The 5,115-nt window shown below is 49.3% G+C and overlaps 1 pseudogene; it reads right to left on the bottom strand.

Moving 5' to 3' along the window:
• Nucleotides 1-1,749: 1,749 nt before the first annotated feature.
• LOC136480225 (uncharacterized) lies at nt 1,750-4,679 on the bottom strand (annotated as a pseudogene).
• Nucleotides 4,680-5,115: the final 436 nt, after the last annotated feature.

The following is a 5,115-nucleotide window of genomic DNA, read 5'->3' as shown; positions in this document are numbered from 1 at the left end:
GGATTTTCAAAGCCAGGGGGTTGCCTCACATAAACCTCTTCCTCTATGTACCCATTTAAGAAGGCACTCTTTACATCCATCTGATACAGCTTGAACCCTTTCGAAGCTGCAAATGATAAAAGAATCCTAATGGCTTCTAGACGGGCAACAGGAGCAAAGGTTTCTTCATAGTCTATTCCCTCTTTTTGGCAAAAACCCTGAGCCACTAATCTCGCCTTGTTTCTCACCACCACCCCATCCTCACTCTGCTTGTTCTTGTAAACCCACTTTGTACCTATGGGGTGGCACTCTGGTGGAGGTGGAACTAAAACCCACACTTGGTTCCGCTCAAAGTTCTCTAACTCCTCGTGCATAGCATTAACCCAATCGGCATTAGATAGTGCGTGTCCAATATCTCGAGGCTTAAAAGAAGCTACGAAAGCAGAATGAGCGAAATGGGAAATATGATAAGACTTGGAACGCGTTACCCTTTCGTCGATGTCGCCGATCATGGTCTGAGGAGGATGTTGTCGCTGGTTATGTCAAGGTGCACCCAAAGACGAAGTCGCCTCCCCCTCATCCACAGCTGGGGCCTCCTCAGTCGATTGAGGAAGTGGCTCGCACGGACCCCATGAAGTAGAGGTGGAGGGCTCGGGGCCATGAGCCGAAGTGGTCAAAGCTGGCTTGATCGGGGTAGCTGGTTGAGATGGCTTGGGATCATCCCAATCGATGTCATCGTCATCCTCAATGAAAATGCTGTCACCCATCTCTTCATCACCTGCACGTTCAAAGACAGAAATAGAAGAGGGCATGGTTTCGTCGAAGGTGACTTCACAAGTCTCCACGACACAGTTAGTCTCAAGATTAAGCACACAGTACGCATGTGAATGAGAAGCATAACCGAGGAATATACCGTCCAAAGATCTAGATTCAAACTTGTCAAGATTACCTTGCTTAAGAATGAAGCACCTGCAACCGAAGACTCGAAAATGACTCACCTTGGGTGGACGCCCAAACCGCAACTCGTAGGATGTCTTCTTTAAGAAAGCACAAAGAAAAATGCGGTTTGAAACATGGCAGGTGGTGTTGATGGCTTCGGCCCAGTAACGCCTAGGAGTCCTATGCTCATCGAGCATCGTCCTGGCCATTTCAACCAAAGTCCGATTTTTGCGCTCAACAACACCATTCTGCTGAGGGACATAGGGCGAAGAAAACTGATGTTCAAGACCCAAGGAAGCACAAAAGGTGTCAAACTGAGAGTTTTTTTAACTCAGTGCCATTGTCACTGTAGATAGCTCGTATGGCATTCTTTGGTAACTTAGTTTGCAACCTCAAGATCAAGTCATGAGCATGAGAAAATGCTTTGTCCTTGCCCTCCATGAAAAACACCCAAGAATAACGAGAAAAATCATCCACGATCACAAGAACGTACCACTTCCCTCCCTCTGACCAAACCCGAGCCGGACCAACAGTGTCCATATGGAGTAGCTCACCAGGTCTCGTGGTCATGACCTGAGTCACTAGAGGATGGGAAGCAGCCACCATCTTTCCGTGGCGACAGGGATGGCATACCAGATCCTTCTCAAACTTAAGTTTGGGCAATCCTCGGATCATGTCAAGAGAACTCAACCTCACTAGGAGATCGAAGCTCAAGTGACCAAGTCTCCTATGCCACTTCCACAAATCAGAAGAAGATCCGGCAACCAAACAGCAAGAAGAACCAAAAGACTGAGAGAAATCAGCTCTGAAAACTCAGCCAAAAAGAACGATCTAACAAACTAGATGTCCCTGAGAATCGAGCACACGAGAAAGTCCAGTCTTAAAGCACACCTCAAACCCATCTTGAAGGAGTTGCGAAACAGAGAGCAAATTGAAATGCAGGCTTGAAACCAAAGCAACGTCCTTCAAGATAAAAGACTCATTGACCCGAATGGTCCCACGAGACAGCACCTTACCTTTGCTATTATCCCCAAATGTGATATACTCCTTGTATTGCATGGGGTCGAGGCTGGAGAACCATTTGGAACTTCCGGTCATGTGGCGCGAACAGCCGGAATCAACAAGCCACGTGTTCTCCAGGCCTCCGCTCTGCATCAATAGAAAGACAGGGGGTGAGCAAATGGCACAACACTAGGGTTAGTGAAATGAGGAGAATACCAGTGTTGAGTCATTTGCCCTGGAAAAGTGTTAGGAAAAACACCATACATGCCATGTCCCATTGGAGAGAAGCGATCACCACGTGGGGGAAAACGTGGTCCGCTAGGAGTGTGGGACTGAAAGCCACCGTCACGAGGTCCAGAGTCATATAGATCATGACTTAGGCCATGCCGGGCACGACCACCACGTGGTCTCGCCACCTGAGGCCTAGCACCTTGAGGCATTGCACCTCTAGGCCTAACACTGTGCCTCTGAATAGGCGGTACATATACGCCATGGGGAGGATGGTACATGTTTCGGTTGTTCAACTCATACTCGCGCCGCTCATCTCTCTTCCTCCTAAAGCAAAACTCAGCCAAATGACCATCTCTATGGCAATAGTCACAGTGGTACCTCACCTCTCTCTTGGATGGTGGTTGACTCACTCTCTTGTGGATGTGGTTCACTCTCTAAGGCTTTTTGGCTTTAGGAAGGGGTGCACTAGAGATGTTGGGTAGAGTATCGAGTGAGTTCCAAAAGTGGTTCGGTTTAGGAACCCAAACTTGTTTGGATGGTGGAGCTTTTGGTGGTTCTTCAAACACACCATCTTTGATCATAGGCTTGGTAGACTCTGGTGGAGGGATCTTGATCAATTTGGGAGTGTTGGTGGGTTTCTCACTTGGGTTCAAACCACTATGTTCACCAACCTTGCCATAGACATGCTCACCCTTCCCACCTATAGCAAAGCCTACTCCCGATGAGTCAGTTCCCCGCCTGAACTGGCTCACCATCATGCCCAACTGAGGCTCACTGCACGACACCCAGCTCAAGATGGACCGAAGTTGTGTGTTTTCTTCCTCGGTTCCCATCTTGTCGTGCCTGCAGGACTCAAGCTCCAACACCAAAGCTTCACATCGAACACATGTAGTGGTGGTGCTATCTGAGTTGGCCTTCTCAAACTCAGCAAGTTTGGCAACCTTCTCTGCCAACTCAGATTACAAGCCTGAGCAGGACTTGCATGCACCGAGCAATCTAGAACGAGACTTCAGCTCATCACATTCATCAAGCAAAACAGCATACTTGGATTGCAAGTCAGAGAGGTTAGACATGTGTATAGCGCACTCATCGCACTCCTCCTCCTCTGACACCACTACACCACTCTTGGCAAGCTCCAACTCCTTCAAAGCAACCTCTAGCTGGTCCTTAAACTCTTTTCTCTCACGGGCAGCACGCTTAAGCAACTTATCTTGACTCATCAATGTATCATTCATAGTATCAAGCTCAAGCATAAGTGAGTCAAGTGTGGGCGGTACCTCATTTTCGTCGTCGTCGACGTCGACGTCCTTTTTGATCTTTGCTCCACCGTCAACCGCCATAGTGCAAAACCCACCACGGTTTGCACCGGCAACAAAGCAGAGACCATTGAGCTTGTCCTCACGCTTCTTCTCGGACTCATCGTCGGTCAAGGGAGAAGAAGAGTGATCATCGTCGGAGTCATCGTCGTGGTCGCTGAGGGAGGCGAGGAAGGCGCGTTCTTGAGCTTTGGCCTTCCTGCGGTATGCCTTCTTGATCACCTCCTTATCGAAGCCGCCCTTGGCCTTGTGCTTGCTGGAGGTGTAGTCGCGCTTATCCTTGCGCTTGCCGGAGTCATACTTGTTGGTGAAGGGCTTCTTCTTGGGGCAGTGTGCGACAAAGTGGTCCGGATCTCCACATCCATAGCATCCCTCCTTTGGGCCACCACTGTGTCGGCGGTTCAAATGATTGTTGTGAAACTGAGAGAACCGACTGATGACAAGTGCCAACTCATCATCCCCAAGAGACTCCAGCTGCTCCTCTGTGACTGACATCAAGCACGACAAAGAGAAAGAAGCTTGTGAAGGGTTAGTCAATGAACTTGAACCACTACCTGAGACCAAAGCCATGGTTGGTGCAGAAGGATTCTTGAGCTTGGCTTGGGTTTGGTAGTCGATCTCTGTGGACTTGAGCTTGCTGAAAAGCTCGTCGACGGTGAGGGTGTCGTAGTTGGCCGACTCGATGATCGCCGACACCTTCACATCCCATACCTTTCGATCAAGGGCATAGAGAAGCTTGAGCGCCCTCTCATGATCACTATAAGGTAAGTTGGCCTTGTTCGCTTTCATTTTGTTGACGATAGTCTGAAAGCGGGAAAACATGGCATCGATGGACTCGCCATCAAGCTGAGAGAAGTTCTCGTACTCGCGCTTGTACATCTCGTAGAGTCTGGTCTTGACCTGTGCGGTCCCCTCGTGATAGCTCTGAAGCCTCACCCAGATCTCTCGAGCTGTAGTACAATCAGAGACACACTCGAACTCAGAAAGCGAAAGACTCAAGAAAAGCACACTGCGAGCTTTGCTATTTGCGTTGTGCCAATCCTTGTGATCCTGGGTGGTATGGGTCGCAACAGGGAGCACAACGTACGTAGCATCCTCGCAAATTTCCCAGACGAGCCAATCAATCCCCTGGAGATGCGCAGACATGCGGATCTTCCAATAAGGATAGTTGGACCCATCAAAGTGCGGCGGTTTGCCGGAACCACGCTCCATATCGCCTTCATGGATCACGGACCGATTAAGGTGGAATGATCCTTAACCGGCTCTGATACCAATTGAAGAACCGAAAATGGCGACCAGAGGGGGGGGGTGAATGGGAGCCTCAAATTTCTTTCGAAATCTTCGACCACTGTCCCAACATCAATCCCCAAAAAGCATACACGAAAGACTTGATGACCACGACCCTAGAGAAGGGTGGATGCTCCCTCAGAACACAACGGGTCACCACAGAGCAAACGGAACACAGATCGAAGCCCAAACGAGCAAACTCCCAAAAGAAAACAGCACTGCTCCTGCAAATATCGGACACGTCCGGTATTATATCGGACACGTCCGGTATTTTCGGACACGTCCGGTATTTTCGGACACGTCCGGTATGATCTCGGACACGTCCGGTATTTTCAGTAGCAAGCTGACCAAAAGAGAAAAA

The sequence above is a fragment of the Miscanthus floridulus genome, chromosome 9 (genome assembly GCF_019320115.1).
Source record: "Miscanthus floridulus cultivar M001 chromosome 9, ASM1932011v1, whole genome shotgun sequence".
Lineage (NCBI taxonomy): Eukaryota > Viridiplantae > Streptophyta > Magnoliopsida > Poales > Poaceae > Miscanthus > Miscanthus floridulus.
This window is presented reverse-complemented; position numbering and strand designations above follow the sequence as displayed.